At 45.8% G+C, this 18,277-nt stretch overlaps 1 protein-coding gene across 2 annotated transcripts in view; it reads left to right on the top strand.

The window, feature by feature from the left end:
- The window catches only part of LOC113267757 (S-adenosyl-L-methionine-dependent tRNA 4-demethylwyosine synthase TYW1), a 226,705-nt gene extending 215,301 nt beyond the window's left edge, over positions 1 to 11,404 (top strand). Inside the window, exons 17-18 of one of the 2 annotated variants that reach the window (XR_007191247.2) lie at positions 1,851 to 1,908; positions 11,226 to 11,404. The gene's annotated coding sequence lies outside the window, so the exon portion shown is untranslated. Of the gene's footprint in view, positions 1 to 1,850; positions 2,255 to 11,225 lie in introns of those variants that run through there. The other variant, XR_008960331.1, reaches the window with a different exon arrangement.
- Positions 11,405 to 18,277: the final 6,873 nt, after the last annotated feature.

Here is an 18,277-nt window from a genome sequence, read left to right on the forward strand (position 1 = left end):
TACGAGTCGGCTGGGCTTCCAACACCCTTCAAATGACAGCATATGTCAGTAGATGCTTCAGACACAGAGGCCGACTCCAGGCCAGCCATGGGGCTGCTGTTCTACAATGTTCCTCCACTCTGCACCGGCCTTAAGGGTACCTCTCTGGCTCCATAAAGAAAAGCCCCAGTTCTCCCCTTTCCTGGGCCAGCTGTTGTGTGGACCTTGCTGAGGATTCAGGAAACTAACTGGGACCTTGAGCCAAGATGTCTTCGGGGCCCCCATGGCAACCTCCCACTAACTTTTTGTCTGGAACCCCAACATTCCAGAATGTGGGCTACCGTTACTCCCAGTCTCAGCTGGCGTGGCCATGAGGAGCATGGGGGCCCTGGGGAGCTTCTGAACTAGGGGTGGCTGAACGGAAGTGTCACTGATGGCTTGGCGTCGATGGAGGAGGCCGCAAAGGTCCGTCGGTGTGCACTGGCTGCAAGTAGCGATCCCACATCAGTCGCGGCTTAAGCACAAAAGACATTTAATCATCTCACGTGGTAAGACGTCTGGACAGGGGGTTCGGCATTTGCTTCAGTGGCTCAGCAACGTCAAAGAGATTCATTTCTATCCTTCCATGTTACTGTCCTCAAAATACGGTCACCATAGCGCCAGGCATGACAACCAGGCTCGAAGGCAGGAAGGCCGGGCAGCAGAAGGCTTTAAGCTCGCTCAGCTCTTGCCTTTTCTCTGGGAGGGAATGCCTATCCCAGAAGCCTCCAGGTAGACGTCCTTGTCGTACGTCTCCGTGGCTAGAGCCATATTTCACATGCCCACCTGCAAACACAGGAACTCCAGCAAAATCGGGCTTGCGTTAGCAGGAAGATGGAGAGATGCTGCCTTGGTGCCCACTTTCTTGGACAGGAGAAGGGATACCCAAGAACTTTTCAGACCAGTGAGAAGATGGCGCCTTCCATTGTGTCCTGGCCAAGTCACACCTTCTAGAAGGTGCACTGGAGGAGCAAGACGTCACGGAGTGGGGAGAAGCAGGGACGCAGCTCAGTGTGAGGGCTTGATGCACGTCTCCAAACCCCCAGAGAAGAGGGGAGTCCATTGTGCGGCCAAGACAAGGTGGGCCGGAAAGCTGGGAACCCAGCAGAACTCTTTCGAAGGCCAGGAGGGCAAGATCGCCCACAGGGCCTATAAAACACTCCGATTGTTGGGTGCTGCCTTGTCCGCAGGCCCGAAAGGCAGGGAAGTTTGGTACCCTCCTCTCCCCCAGACTTCCCTTCCCCATCGCAGGTTACCCAAGTGTGAAATGCTGCGCTTGTGATGGGGGAGCCCCTACCAGCATCTGGCTGCTGGAGATTGCTGGCGTTGCTGACCCACAAGGCCGTCGCCCGTGCCAAGCCGTCTGGTTTCCCGTCCCCCAGCCAGTCTCCCCTGCTCCCGGGCTCCCCCACCCCACCAACACCTCCTCTCAAGGCCCTTCTGTTGCAAGATGTGCAGGACAGTGGTTGGGGAGTTGGCTGTTTGCCCTTGAGTAATTTCCTTGGTAATTGCCAAGTTAAACCTCTTCCATGGTCCTCCTGATTCCCTGCTCATGGCTGGCAGCCCCCGAGACTCTTTTCTTTCCTTTCTGGTTTCTTAAATGGTGCTTCTGTTATGAAAAATCAAACACAACGTCCAATGAATGGTTTAAGTTCCTTAAAGTCTAAAATGGTTTAACCAGGAGTACTTTTCTCTCATAAATTATTTGAAGGAAGAGTAGCTTGAGTATCAGCTGGGAGGGATTTCACTAGAACACTAACTTAACAGCCTCCCAGCGCTCCGGGGAGGATCTCATTAGTCACCGGGATAACATCTACTTATCCACTTTACAGGGCAGACCGTTTACAGAAGGGACATGTGTGTCTGGAACTCCTTTCTTGGCCCGTTGCGGTGAGTCATGAGGGGCCCCTCTCCGGAGTTCCTTTAGCTCCTTGGCCTGGAGGGGACCGCTGGTGGTGACATTTCCATCTGGCTTCCCCGGGACCAGTTGGCCACAAGTCTGTCTGGGTCTGTCTGCAACTAATGTGCTGGGTGTAAGCCATTAAGTGGAGCCCTACCGGGCTCTTGTTTTAAAAGCCTATTATTTTAATCCCCAAAGCTTTTACAGGGAATGGGCAGCAGGAAGAGCAAGAGCAACGCTCTCTGTCTGCCTTCTAACTATGACAGTTCATGACTCAGAATCTCAAATTGGCCACTCTTCCCAGCATCCCCTCCAGAAGAGTCAGCCAGAGGTGGGGTTGCGGACGTGATGTGTCCTATCACAAACCTTGCTGCGGGGGGAGGAGGGTTCATGGTGTTTGCAGCGGGGGCGGGGGGCAGGACTAAAACATATTTCATTAAAAACCAAGAGAAATCCATCAGGCCTCATGCCCCACACTCACTTGACTGTGTTCTGTTGACTAAAGCTCACGTGTTTATTTAGTGTTATTGGAAAATAAGAAAAGGCCAAAACAGCCTCGCCCAACACGAACGCACCTGAAAAGAAAATCAAGGTTGTGTGTATGACGCTTCTCGACTTTATCTCATTAAGGACCACTTCGCGGCCCGATGGGCTCCCCATCGGAGCACCCAGCGGCGGCCAAGATCCCTCTCCCTGGGGTGCTGTGTTCTCCACCACCCAAAGCTGTCAAAGAAATTTCTCCATTTCGGGAGCCCTGATCCCACCCCTCACTGTTTCAGGTTTCCTCCAAATAACGGCTGGAAATTGTTCTCTGAAAGAGAGTTTTCTTGTTCCCATTCTGATGAGCAAAAAGGCAAGTTGAAGAATCCCCCTTTGTCACCTCCAGTGATTCCGCCACGGCGTCGAATCCAGCCTGGCTTCGCTCCCAGCCATGCCCCCGCATCGGGCCGGCCCACTCCTGACTGAACCCACGCACCTGCCCTCATCCATCCTGATGCTGGAGTTTAGCCCCCCTGCTCACCACCTTTCCCCTCCAGCCCAGTGAGGAGGCTCTTCTCCTTCTCTCTCCCTCCATCCTCAGCCCACTGTGGCCTCAGTGGTCCCCCCTGGCCCAGTCAGGTTTTGCTCACCCTGCTTTCTCCTCTGAGCCACAAGGCTGTTTACCCAGTTGCCCGAGGTGCCCACTGGCTCCTCACCCTTGGCCAGCCTGCTCATGAAGGCTTCCTGAAGGTCCCCACCTAGCCTACCACTCAGGACCCCGGCCACCTCCTCGCTTGCTCTGCCGCCTCTCACGACTGCTGCCCCCATCTGTGGTCAGGCCCTTCTCTCCCAGGGTTGGGCTTTTACAAGTCTCCCCACTGCCCTTCCTGCCTCTAGGCCAGGGGTCTCCACACTAGTAGTGATCATGCATCCCGATGAGAAAACACTCTAGGGGCGCCTGGGTGGCTCAGTCGGTTAAGTGTCTGCCTTCGGCTCAGGTCCCAGCGTCCGGCTCCCTGCTCCATAGAGAGCCTGCTTCTCCCTCTCCCTCTGCCTGCCACTCCCCCTGCTTGTGTGCTCGCTCTCTGTCAATAAAATAAAATAAAATAAAATAAAATAAAATAAAATAAAATAAATATAAAATATAAAATAAAATACACCAAAACAGGCATTAAAAGCTGTAATACAAAATAGATACAAATGCAAGTTCTAGTATTTTCTCCGGCAGCCTGGGAGTTCTCACCCTATTTGGAGTCCCCAGTCCAGGCTCTGGCTGCTCCCAGACCTGCCTTCTGTGACCTGCTCTGGGGCTCTTGCAACGAATTCCCAGAATTACCCTAAGCCGGGTGGCTTAAAGCGGCACACGTTCAGTCTCCTACGGTTCTGAAGGTCAGAAGCCTGAGATGGCTCCATGGGGCCAGAACGTCGCTCCTTCTGGAGGCTCCAAGGAAGAATCCATTTCTTTGTCTTTTCAGTTTCTAGAGCTGCAGCCCTGCACTCGTGGCCCCTTCCTCCATCTTCAAAGCCAGAAAGCAGGGTAGCAGCTTTGAACCTCTCTATTCCCATCGTCACACCACCTTCTTCTGCAGTGTAATTGCTTCTTTCCTCCCGCTCGTGATGAGGGGGGCCCACCCAGATGACCCAGGATCTCAAGACCCTTCACCTAATCACATCGGCAAAGCCCCTTGGCCATGTAAGGGAACACTCACAGGCTCCAAGGATTAGGACCTGGATATTTTGGGGGCCGTACTGAGCCTCTTACACCCTCCCTGCAGCCCCGGTGAGCTTCTGCACATGCTGCTGCCACACCCCTGTTTCTCCGGCCCTCCACTGTCAGCCGCCAGCAGGCAGGCAAGACCCTTCACAGCCTGGCTCTAGGCACCTTTTTTTTTTTTTTTTTTAAAGATTTTATTTATTTATTCGACAGAGATAGAGACAGCCAGTGAGAGAGGGAACACAAGCAGGGGGAGTGGGAGAGGAAGAAGCAGGCTCATAGCAGAGGAGCCTGATGTGGGGCTCGATCCCACAACGCCGGGATCACGCCCTGAGCCGAAGGCAGACGCTTAACCGCTGTGCCACCCAGGCGCCCCTCTAGGCACCTTTTTAACTACATCTCCCACCACTACTTCCTCCTCCCTTCTCCACCCCCCTAACACACAGGGCCCAGCGACCCAGGATTATACTTTGTACTCTAGCAATACACGTTTGGAGTCCTCCCAACAAAGTCCTGCATGTACAGGTGTTCAGGTTGCACACTGAATAAGCAGCTGCATGTAATGAGGTTCATGTCACACATATACTAATTTGTACAGTAGAACAGAGGCCTTCCCATCAAAACTTCCCTCCCATGTAAACCTTCACAGGTACACACTTAGGGGTGCTCACAATCAAATCCCTAACTGACTTTTAAATTATATAATGGCGGTGTCTTTCCTAATTCGTACATATGCGTCGCACAGCTAGTGGCAGCCCTGCCCTCAAGCTCAGAGCAGTTTTATCCCTGCCTTTGCACTTGCTGTACCCTTTACCTTGACCACTCTCTCACCTTTCCGCTTTCTTGATTGCCTATTCACCTTTCCATACCTGGCCAAGACATACGGCCCCTCAGAGGCCCTCAGCACTGCCACCTGAGGGGACTTCCCCTTTCTTTGTGCATACTTCTAGTATTGTCCATTGCACACGGGCTTGTGCTTTATTGGTTTAAACCAGACGTGAGCCCCCGAGCAGGGACTGTGCCCTCCCCACCTTCCTCTCAGCAGTGCCCCTTGCAACGCCGTAGAGCTCTCTGCCGGAGAATGACTGTAGGAATTCTTTCTTTTGGCAAGCTCACAAAATAACAGATTTCTAACTGCCCTAATTATCTTCCCTTCCCTCCTATTCAACCAGTTCTCGGAGCCCTAATATCTCATGAATAGTTTTTAATGGACTCATTTATAAAATCATTCTCCTTTTTAATAAGTCAGGGGTAACTTGCCACGTCCATTATTAATGGCCTCTTTCAAAATGCCTTCTTGGCACCTCTTTTGATTTTGAAAGGCCCTAAATGGTTTTTCTGAGTCTGAACAGAACCAATTTATCCTTTTGAGTTATACCAATCTGCAACGAGAACATTCTAAATGAGTCATAATATCTATATTGCTGTTTCCTTCAAAATATTTTAGTATCTGTGATATTTTTGTCCTGATATGTGGTGTCGGCAAACTAGGGTCCCCTGTTAAGTAACCATGGCTCCTGGGGGTCTTCAGGACTTCATATTATCTGTTTTGCACATTCACTGCCCCTCTCTGGGCCCCTCACGTCAGCACCCTCCATGGTCCCGTCCGCTATGGGAGGAGCAGACTTCCGTCCATCCCACAGGCTTCAGGCTTGGCTGTTGGACTCTTACAGCATCTCCCAGCAGAAGCTTCGAGAACTGAGGAGCGTTTCTATCAGCTCTTTCCCTTCCCCTGCTTCACCAAGACAGTGACCCATCTCAGACTAGAGCTGCCCCTCCGGCTTGTCTCCCTAGAATGATGAAGGCACTTGGACCAGAGCCATGGCCAAGTTAATACGTAATGTGAATAAGACACAAAAGTGTGCCCCTTCGAGGCTCCCACGGTTTTGGATTTGCTCATCACTGCAGCATAATGTAGGCAGAAGCTGACCGATACACACGCTTGGCGTCATGCAGAATAGAAGGAGAGTCACGTGTTTGGAAACTATGGAGGTTTTCTTCCTAGCCCTTGAGATCATGGGACACCTGCCCGCTTTCTAAAAGAGGTCCACCTTGAAGAAGACCCATGAAACTTCCAAAATACCGTTTCCTGTTGGATCAGGTCACCATCTCCAGCTTTGGTGTCCTTTCCTTCCGTTACCATAGCAACACCCATTCTGGGACAGGAGCTGGAATCTTCCGGAAAGGCACGGGGAAGAATTTTCACTTCCTCCTCTGACCTCAGAAACCTCACCTTATCTTCTGTAGTGAGGATTATTATCTATGGTGAAGATGAAGGTTAAATGTTCTAAGACATGAGGGAGGGGAGACCAGGGGGGCTGGTTATTGAGGAGGAAACGTTGCCACGCCTGCCGCTTGCTGGAGGCAAAGGGGAGAAAAGGTTACTCAGAGAAGGTTCGATTGCAAGGAGCTTGCATACATGTGGGGCTCCAGAGCACTCCCCCAAATCCACACACAGCAGCAGCTTCTGGGTGGTACTTGCTGGACGTGTGACTTGATGGGGGGTCCGCCCTTAGTCACTACGATCCCTCACATCTTGGAAGCAGCAGCCCCAGATGGTCCGATGGATCATGTGTATTTTGAGGTTGTTGAATCTAAACCAGGACAAACCGCTTGCATCTCTCAGGAAGGATCTGGCAAGTGCATCCTTTCCTTCTTGCGCAGGAGAATTGGTTTCTGTTGTACGTTTGCATCACCCAAGAGGTACACCTGGGTTTTTTAAAGGAGAAGTTTCAACACTGGGCTTTGGAAGGAAACGCCCTGCTAACCTTCCACGCTCACACCTGGCTCAGAACAAAACCAGGGCCGATGGGAGCGATGACTTGTGCCGCGCATACGCATCCTGGCTGCAGACCTTGGCTTTGAGGCGGCCCGTGAGGGCGAAGCAACGGGGGCCTGCAGGGTAGGTGAACGAGCCAGGGTGCTCAAGGGAAAGAGAGCCAACAGGAGCTTATAGACATTGATGAAGAGGCACGAGCTCATGCAGCTGTGGGGACTGAGATGGCTCGTAATCTACAAGCCGGAGACCCGGGACAGCTGGGGCTGTAATTCAGTCAGGGTCTGAAGGGCTGAGAACCAAGGGGGCTGACGGTGTGAATCCCAGTCTGGAGGCGGAAGGTAAGGGGAGAAATCCCAGCCCAACAGGGAGGTCAAAGGAAAGGGGGGAGGGTGAATTCTTCCTTCCTCCACCTTTTGCTCTATTCAGGCCCTCAAGGATTGGGGGGTGACCCCACATGGGGGAGGGCCATCTGCTTTACTCTGATTCAAATGCTAATCTTATCCAGAAACACCCAGAAATAATTGATCTGGACACCGGTCAGGTCGACACATAAAATTAACCATCACTAGAGGGAAGCCTGAAGCAGACACAAGAATGGCCCTGAGGAGTGGGCAGGTGAGGTAATGCCAGGAGCCTGGGAGCACATGGGGACGCTGGGGTCCCACCTGCGGAGGCCTGATGCAGCTGGACGTACACAGCCCGGGACAGGGGCACAAGGCCTCAACAGTGTGGTCGCGGGGTCGTTGTCAGCCGGACCTGCTTGGAGTGCTAGGACAGAAACCAAGGCAGACTTCCCGAGGCCAGCTTTGCACTGGACAGACGTACTGGGTGATGTGGGGAAGACATGAGGGTTCGAAGCCAACGGCCAAGAAAGAATTCTTGAGACGTCTTTGGTGCAAAAAGGTGATTTTATTAAAGTATGGGGACAGGACCCGCGGGCAGAAAGAGCTGCCCCGGGGTCGTGAAGAGTGGCCCATTATATACTTTCAAGTTGGGAGGGGTCAGGGATAGCGCAAGTCTCTAAGGAATTCTGGAAGCAAGGTTTCCAGGACCTTGAGGGGGCTAGCTGTTGTTGGGGAAAGGTCATTTATTACTGTCTAGTAAGACCTTAGTCATGAGACCCTTCAGATGTATATTGGTGGGTCATATGCTTGGGGGATGATTGCCAACACGTATCTTGGGGGGTTTAGAGATAAAGGAACTTTCCAAAGGAATTTTTATACCTTGAAGTAGACTTAAGAGGATCCTGGGCAGGGGTGGGGGATGGGGGGTGGGGGTGGGTTTGGGCTAGGGTTGCCTTTTGCCCTTAGCAAAGTGTCAACATCAAGGCAGCAGAATCTCCAGAGGAATGTCACTCTGCCTGTTTCAAGGACTTGTCAATGGGCTGTAGGTAGAAGGAGATTTAATAATTTTTCTTATGCCTCTGTTTTCCGCATCACTGGGGAGGGCGGGGGGAGGGCCCTGTGACTTGTGAGCTCTGGGGCCCCCACAGCTGTTCCCAGATTGTTGGGAGGCAGAGGCCCTGGTAGAGCAATCCATTCCAGCCTCCCCTGCGGGCTGCCCTGGCTGCCACAGGTCTTTGCGGATTGTGGGGGGTGGCCCTTCCCCGGGCCACCAGACGCACGAGGAAGCGGGTAGCCCCACACCACCCCTCGACTCCCTCCGAGAGCCCACTTGTTTCTCCAACTCTGGCAACTCCATCCGACAGTCTCACTCTCCTGGGCTGTTACGACATTCATTTCCTCCCAGGTACAAATGGAGATTAGATGGAATAAAATGCCCTAGAATTATATGATGTTTTTCTCATTTGACTCCCAGCAGCCCTCTGATCATTTCCTCACTGCCACGGAACAAAATGTGAAAACACTGATGGGGGATTTGTTCTCTGTCCTCCTCTTAGGCCAAAACCAAAGTGCTCCTCCAAGAGAGAATCTTTCTTATTTTCTCACAAATAAATGGATTCCATAAAGTAATTGCAAGGCATCGAGTTATTTCTGAAGGAATGCTAAGAGATTTTTGTTCCTGTTCGTGATCAGTTTCTGTCAGTTTCGTCTGGTCTTGTCCTTGCGGGGAGCTGTGTGCAGGAAGGTAGCCTTCAAGCATCATAGCAATCATGGCGCTTTGACCATCCCGAGATGGGCAATGCGTACCAGGTTATGAGTCCGAGTGAATGTTCTTGTCTCCCTTCCATGTGGACCAGGGGGTTGGTGTGGGCGTCGGAATGCTGGTTCACTTGGCTCTGTTACAGCTTTGGAAAGAGCCCCTGCTGTAGTTCTGCGTGGCTTGGGGTTGCAACTCCCATCATCTTCTCCTCAAGCCCCTGAGTCCAGGTGAGGGGCAAGTACGTCTCTGCCAGAGTAACTTAGGAGAAATGGAAAGCAGGGCGATGGGAGTTAATAATGTCCCAATATTCTGGAGTTGTTTGTAAATGAGATAGTCAGTGAATTGAATATTTGAAGTTGAGGCGTGTGTGTGTGTGTGTGTGAGAGAGAGAGAGAAAAAGAGAGAGACAGAGAGAGAAGGGGGGAAGGAGAGGGAGAGGGAGACAGGGAGGGGGAGAGATTCTCTTAAGTCTATGGAATCTTCCCAATGTAAATGCAATATTAATTTGTCTGGTAGCCACAGCACACAAAACATATGGGGATTTTAGGTAGAAAATTCAAGATTTAAAGCATTGGAAGGGACCCTTGAAGTGCTGGAACCCAATTCCCAGCCAGTGTTCTGGCTATTTCTACAGAACCCTAACCTAGGCTTGTCCCGTCCAGAATGGAAAGCCTCTAGTGATGGAGACCTCACCACCGCCACTCAGGGGCACACACCTTACAGGGATAAAATCACTAGCCAGAGATTCTTTTGGTTGAGTTGGAGGAAATCTCTCCCAGGGATTGTCCTCCGCTGGTCCTGGTTTTCGCCTCTGGGAAGTGTAGGGCCACTAAAAATGTTCACTGAAGCTCCCTTCTCCCGTCTTCTCCAGACCAAAACACCAGGCGCTTCCATCATTGCCCGCATGACAATGACTCATGTGCCCTGGATTTCTGGCACATTCTAGCTCATCAGTCTCTAAGCGGGGCAGCCACTCCTTCCACTTTGAGAACTTGGGGAGCTGCCTGTTTGGAAACCACAGGACCCTGCATTGTGTCGGGCAACTGCCCCCCTTGTTTTCTCAATACAGACATGTGCTTATGGGTTAATGGCCAAGTGGCACGCACTACGCCGGCTGAAGACTTCAGACCCCAGGAGGGGGACCCTGGTCCTTGAACTGAGGGCCTTGAAAACTGTCGTTCATGAATTTATTGAGATATAATTGACCTACAATAAATTGCATATATTTAAAGTATACAATTGGATAAATAAGACATATGTATACATCCACGAAACTATCACCTCAATCAAGATAGTGGACATGTCTGTCACCCACCAAAATTTTATTTATCCCTTTATAAACTGTCCTTCTTCTCCCTCCCAGGTAATCACTATTCTGCTTCTGTCACTAAAGATTAGTTTGCATTTTATACTGTTATATAAATGGAATCATATGGGATGAGATGTCCTCTCTCTCTCTCTTTTTTTCCCCCTCTGGCTTATTCTACTTGGCATATTTATTTTGAGATCCATCCATGTTGTTGAATACATCATTATTCCTTTTGATTGCTGGTAGTTCTCCATTGTATGGATATACCCCAATTTGTTTTTCCTTTCACTTGTTTGGATTATTTCCAGGTTGGGGGTAGTACAAACAAAGATATTATGAACATTTATATACAAATCTTTGTATGGACATACGCTATCTTTTCTCTTGGGAAAATATATAGAAATTGAATGGCTGGATCATCAAGAAGGTATATATTAACATTTAAGGAAAATGCCGAGCTCCTTTCCATCTTAGATTTCTACCACTGGCATATAAGAGTTCTAGTTCCTCCACGTCTATACCAGTATGTGGTTGTTTTAGCCATTTAATAGGTATGTAGTGGTCTCTCACCATAGTTTTAATCTGCATTTCAGTAGTGATTAATGATGTTGAGCATCTTTTTATCTGCTTATTTGCCATCCATGTCTTCTTTTTTTAAGGTTTTTAAAAAAATTATTTATTTTTTATTTAAGTAATCTCTACACCCACCTGGGGCTCAAACTCATGACCCTGAGATTGAGTTGCATGCTCTACTGACTGAGCCAGCCAGGCACCTCACACATATCTTCTCTGATGAAATTCAAGTCTTTCTTTCTTTCTTTCTTTCTTTCTTTCTTTCTTTCTTTCTTTCTTTCTTTCTTTCTTCCTTTCTTTCTTTCTTCTTTTCTCTTTTCTTTTCTTATTTTATTTATTTATTTGACAGAGAGAGAGAACCCAAGCAAGGGGAGCAGCAGGAAGAAGGAGAAACAGGCTCCCAACCCAGCAGGGAGCCCACCACGGGACTCGATCCCAGGACCCTGAGATCATGACCTGAGCCGAAGGCAGATGCTTAACCGCCTGAGCCACCCAGGTGCCCTTTTCTCTTGTTTTCCCCAAGAAGTTTCATAGAGATAGATTTTATGTTTAGGTCTCCAATCCATTTTGAATTACTTTTTGCATATGGGTTAACATATGGATCAAAGTTGTTCTCTTTCGCTCTCTTTCCTCTTCAGTCCTTTCACATATTGATATCCAACTGTTCCAGCACAACTTGTTGAAAAGACTATCTTTTCTTCCCTGAATTGGTTTTGCATCTTTATCAAAAATTGGTTGTCCAAATATATGTGGTCTATTTCTGGACTTATTTCAGTTCCATTGATCTATTTGTGTCTATCTTTCCTCCAATATCACAGTATTTTGGTTATCGCATCTTTATAATAAGTTTTGAAATTGAAATGTGGTAGTCCTCCAACTTGTTCTTTTTCAGTATTGTTTTGGCTATTCGTGGCCCTTTGCAATTCCACAGCGAATTCGAGGATTGGCTCTTCAATTTCTGCAAAAAAGGCTGTTGGAATTTCAGTAGGGATTGCATTGACTCTTTTGATCAATTTGGGGAGAGTTGACCTATTCATGGCATTGAGTCTTTTGACCCACAAACAAGATATATGTCTTATATCTTCTATAATTTTTTTCAGCAGTATTTTGTGGTTTTCAGTGGACAGATCTTCCATATATTTTTTTCAGATTTCCCCTTAGTTCATATTTATTTATTTCTTTCTAAGTTGAGATATAACTGGTATAAATTATATTAGTTTCAAGTGTACAACATAATAATTCAATGTTCATGTATGTTGTGAAATGATCACCACAATAATTTTAGCAAATACCCTTCACCGTACATCGTTACAATTTTTTGCATGTGATTTGAACTTTTAAGGTCTACTCTTTTGACAACTTTCAAACATATAATAAAGTATTATTTATAGTCTCATGCTACACCTTCTCATGCTGCATACATCTTCATGACTTATCTTTTTTTTTTTTAAAGATTTTATTTATTCATTTGACAGAGAGAGAGAGACAGCCAGCGAGAGAGGGAACACAAGCAGGGGGAGTGGGAGAGGAAGAAGCAGGCTCATAGCGGAGGAGCCTGATGTGGGGCTCGATCCCAGAACTCCGGGATCATGCCCTGAGCTGAAGGCAGACGCTTAATGACTGCACCACCCAGGCGCCCCGATGACTTATCTGTTTTATGACTCAAGTTCATACCCTTTGATTCCCTTCACTCCTTTTGCCCACTTCCTACCCTCTGTCTCTGGCAACCACCAATCTGTTCTCTGTATCTGTGAGCTTTGTTTTTTGTTTGATTCTTTTGTTTGTGTTTTTGCTGTGTGTACATGTGTGTACATGTTTTCATTTTCCACGTATAAGTGAGATTGTATGGTATTTGTCTTTCCCTATCTGACTTATTTCACTTAGCATAATGCCCTCAAGGTCGATCCATGTTATCCATTCATCTATATCCATTCATCTGTCTATGGATACTTAGATTGTTTCCCCGTCTTAGTTATTGTAAATAATTCCGTAATGAACATATGGGTGCAGAGATCTCTTCAAGATCGTGATTTCCTTCAGATTTCCTTCAGATATATACCCAGAAGTGGGATTGTTGGATCATATGTAGTTCTATTTTTCATTTTTTGAAGAACATCCGTAACTGTTTTCTGTAGTGGCTGCACCATTTACATTCCCACCAACAATGCACAAGTGTCCCCTTTTCTCCACAACCTTACCAGCACTTGTGATTACTCGTCTTTGATGACAGACATTCGAACACCTGTGAGGTGGTATCTCATTATGGTTTTGAATTGCATTTCCCAGATGATTACCAATGCCGTACGCCTTCTGATGCACCTGTTTGCCATCTGTATGTCTGCCTTGGAAAAATGTCGTTTCTGATTCTCTGCCCATTTTCTTCATGTTTCTTGTTAATAGTTTTTTTTAATCACCATTGGAAAATTTTCAGTTATTATTTCTTCAAACATTTAATGTATTAAGGAGGGCACGTATTGCATGGTGCACTGGGTGTTATACGCAAGTAATGAATCGTCGAGCTTTACATCAGAAACCAGGGATGTACTGTATGGTGACTAACATAATATAATAAAAAATATTATTAAATAAAAAAAAACCCAAAAACACATTTAACATTTTTTCTGTCCCTTCCTCCACTTTGGGGACTACAATTACATGTATTATTAGTCACTTGAATTTGTCCCACAACTTACTGAGGCTCTGTTCATTTTTTAAAATTCTTTTTTTCTTCTCTGTGTGTTTCATTTTGGATAATTTCTCTTGCTATGTCTTCAAGGTGTATTTTGTTCTTCTACAACGTCTAATCTGCCATTAATGCATCCACTGCGTTTTTCAGCTTAGGCATTAAGGTTTTCATATCTAGGATTTTTAAAAACTATATCCCATATCTCTACTTGACTTTTTGAATTTATAGAATACAATTATAATGACTGTTTTAATGTCTCTGTCTAATCAATCTAACATCTTTGTCAGTTCTGGGCCATTTCCTTTTTCCTTTTAAAACATCTGCTGTTTTTTAAATTGAAATATAATTAACACACAATGTTATATTAGTCTGCATCATTTTTAATCCATTACCTTTTCTCATCCTTATGGGTCCTATTTTCCTACTTGTTTTTGTAATCTCTGTTTTGTAATCTCTGATTAGATGCAAGATATTGTCAATTTTACCTTATTGAGTGCTGGATATTTTTATATTCCTATATTTTTGACTTTCGTGCTGCTATGCAGTTAAGGAACTTGGAAACAGTTTGATCCTTTAGGGTCTTGCTTTTAAGATTTGAACCAGAGCAGGGTTCAGTCCAGGATAATGAGACAAGATCTTCTTGAACTCCCTGCCCAATGCCCCCTAAATGATGACTTTTTTCCAGTCTGACTAGCAGGAACAGGCATTATTCCTGTGCCTGTGTAAGCACCAGCCACTGCTCACTGTGATCCTTTTGGATCCTTCTTTTTCTGGCCTTCAGCAGTTTTCCTCACCCTAATGGGCTTATCAATATTTGACTGAATTCTCTGGGGGAACCTTCTGTGTGTTTCTGAGGCTCTCTTCCTGTGTAGCTCTCGCCTCTCCTCTCCTATACTCTGTTCTGCAAACTGTATCTTCATCTCACTACACTCTCCAGTTGATGTATTTTTAAAGCTGCGTGATTAGAAAAGCATTAGGCACAGCACACACTTCACATAATCCGAGGCCAGGATAAATAACCGTAGGACATGAAAGAATCTTGGGTTCGACCCCATCCTACCAGCTCAAGATATGTGTCAGAGTTAATGGGCATCAGTCTTTGCCCCGACGTGATCGGGAGGCTGGGGATAAGCCTTTGCTGTTGCTGGTGGCAGGATTTACTATGTAAGAGTTCAGAGTGGAAGTACCCTCTTCCTTGACTGCATGATCAGAAGGTTGAGGCCTATGCCATATGGTTGAATGGGGTTGATTGCCTTCAGCCCTGAGCTGTAGTTAATTTCTGTGCAGCTTTGTAGAAGGATGACTCCTTTTCTAAAAGGCTATCCTGCAGGGGATCAGTCTCGGAAAAGGTAATTTTTAAATTAAATTTCAAAATTTAAATGATAAAACAGCCAAATAAAACCAAATCTGTGCAAAATATACATTACAGTGAAACAGTTAAGTAGTACATGCAAAAAACCTAAGTATTAGTTGACATCATATGAGTCAGAGTTGATATGCCTGCCAAAACCAAACCAAACCAAACCAAACCAAACCAAACCAAAACACTAATGTGACCTCAGGTTGAGTTAAAAGGAATATAATGTCTAGGTCAAAGGAGGTGACATTTGCTCCACTCTGGCTGCCTGCTAAGGGGGCAAGAGCCTTGATGATACTGTTGATCTGCTCCCCAAATCCAGAATCCTTTTCCTTTACACCTTTTGATTTAATAGGTAATTAAAGATTTTATTTATTTATTCGACAGAGATAGAGACAGCCAGCGAGAGAGGGAACACAAGCAGGGGGAGTGGGAGAGGAAGAAGCAGGCTTATAGCGGAGGAGCCTGATGTGGGGCTCGATCCCACAACGCCGGGATCACGCCCTGAGCCAAAGGCAGACACTTAACCGCTGTGCCACCCAGGAGCCCCTGATTTAATAGGTAATTAAATGTCTGTAATTTAAAGCTGCTTTTGGCTGATATTCTATAGCTTGCAGCTGAATTCAACCTTCCCAAGGAAGCTTAATTTCTCCCCACTATGGGCAGATAGGTTTTTTCTTCCTAGATTGTGATCTCATAGGACTAGACTCATTGCCTGACACATAGTATGGAATATAAATATATATTGAATGATGCATGAAAAATGAAATTCTGTACACATATGAACAGCCTTGACCATTTTCCTCCATTTATGAATAATAGGAGAATATGAAGAAATGATTCTCCGTGTTTAATGCATATTAGACTTTTTGGTGTGTATTAAAGCCCACATTCTCAGGTAGTGAAGCCCAGAGATTCACCTTTGGTAGATCTAGCGTGGGGCTCTGGAGTGTTTTGAACCAGCGTCCTAGAATATTCTGTTGATGATCGCCAGCTTTGAGAAACATTGATGTAGAGAACTAAGGACGGCTAAAATATATACATGGGGATTTCCCCAGATTTGGAAGGTAATTTTGCAGTCAGTGGCCAAATTATCTGGCTCTTTATGTGTTTTTAAGTGATGTGGAGCAAAATAGTTTTTCCAGGATATTGTAAAGATTTGGACCAGCTCAGTCCAGTCCCATTCTTGGGACAGTTGCTGTCCTCAGATGGCCCTTTGAAGTCTTGCTCTTTTCATGGCTCAGAAATGTCTCACTGGCATTCCCTAGTTCTTAGCACTACATATTCTCTTTCCTATCAGGTTAGTCTGTTAGGCTTGGCTTGAATCTTTGCTCCAAGTGTGGATGAGAGAGAGAGAGAGAGGAGAGGAGAGGAGAGGAGAGAGAGAGGGGGGGAGAGGGAGAGGGAGAGAGAGAGAGGAGATAGGGAAGGAGAGAGAAATGCAGGAGAGAGAGAGAGAGAGAGAGAAATCTAGAGAGAGAGAGGAGAGAGAGAGGGAGAGAGAGAGAGAGGAGATAGGGAAGGAGAGAGAAATGCAGGAGAGAGAGAGAGAGAAATCGAGAGAGAGAGAGGAGAGAGAGAGGGAGAGAGAGAGAGGAGATAGGGAAGGAGAGAGAAATGCAGGAGAGAGAGAGAGAGAGAGAGAGAGAGGGAAATCATCAAACACAGATGGCCCTTTAAGTCTTTTTCCTTAGAGAATTAATTCAGTTCTTCTGGATTGATCTCCTAAGAACTTTTGAAAACATTTCCTTTTGGTTCAAAAGAAAATCTATGCACTTAATCATTTGCACAGCAGGAGGGCTCCCAACAGACAAGAACACTGGGACCAAAAATGATATTGGAACAAGAGAAGCATATTTTCAGTCCCATAAGTCACATGGAAGTTATGTAGAAGTTAGGACTTTTTAAAAGGAAATATTCAGGTTTGAAAAAATCGTTCTTATTGTAGAATATTTAGATAAAATGGAAAAACACAAAGATGGCAATAAATGTTATTATTTATAATTCAAAAACCCAGATATAACTATGGTTAGAGTTTCTATGCTTATACAAATGTACACCTTTTTTGCTTAGAGAGAAGAGAGAGAGCACAGGGATATGAGCAAGGGGGAGGGGCAGAGGGAGAGGGAAAGAGAGGATCTTAAGCAGGCTCCACGCTCAGGGGCTCGACCTCACGACCCTGAGATCTTGACTTGAGCCAGAATCAACAGTCAGATACTCAACCAACTGAGCCACCCAGGTGCCCCCAAACATATGCTTTTTAACTCTTAAAAAATTGAAATGATAATTTTGAGTCTATGCTTTTCACTTAAATTTATTATGAACACTTTTTGCATGCAATCAAATATTCTTCAAAAACCTAATTTTAATAACTGCAATATACATAATATATTTATGTATATTTAAATGTTTATATTATATATAATATGTAAATAGCAGTTCTTCCTTTTTGAATTGTCTGTGTGTGTTCTTTGCCAATTTTTTATTGGTGGGTTGGTATTTTACATATTGACTTTAAGAACCAATTCATTTTGAAGGCTATTGACATTTTGTTTTCTTAGAAATCTTTTTTTCAATTTGTCGATTTTCTATTTTGTTTATGTATTCTAAAACAAGGAATTGAATGATTTTTACATAGTCAAAATATGACTCTTCTAAAAGCAACATGCCTTCTCTTGGATATATTGGATCCTGAATGGAAAAAAAAGGCATTAGTAAAAAGCTGAAGTTGAAATAAAATCTAGAGTTTAGTTGATAGAAATGTACCAATGTCAGTTTCTCACTTAAAAACAAAAGATTTTATTTATTTATTTGAGAGACAGCAAGAGTGGGAGAGAGAGAGAGAGCAGGTGCACATGAGTGGAGGTGGGGGTGGGGCAGAGGGAGAAGGAGAAGGAGAAGCGGGCTTCCCACTGAACAGGGAGCCTGACGCAGGGGTCAATCCCAGGACCCTGAGATCATGACCTGAGCTGAAGGCTGACTCTTAACCGACTGAGACAGCAGGTGCCCCAGTTTCTCACTTTTGACCAAAGTACCATGATAATGTGTGGATGATGACATTGGGGGAAAATGGGTGAGGGGTATATGGAAACTCTTTGGATTATTTTTGCAACTTTTCTGCAAATCTAAAATTATTCCAAAGTAAAAGTTTATTGAGAACAAAAAAATCAATATTTCAACTTTTTTTCAACTTCTGTTTCTTTTCATTATTTTAGGCTTAGGAAATTTTTGCTTACATGGAGATCATGAATCTATTCATCCGTATTTTCCTTTAATGATTTCATGTTCTGAGGTTTAGAATTTTATTTCACTCTTGCGGTGCCTGGGGGGCTCAGTTGGTTAAGCATCCAACTCTCGG

This window comes from Ursus arctos, unplaced genomic scaffold, assembly GCF_023065955.2.
Source record: "Ursus arctos isolate Adak ecotype North America unplaced genomic scaffold, UrsArc2.0 scaffold_2, whole genome shotgun sequence".
In the NCBI taxonomy this organism is placed as follows: domain Eukaryota; kingdom Metazoa; phylum Chordata; class Mammalia; order Carnivora; family Ursidae; genus Ursus; species Ursus arctos.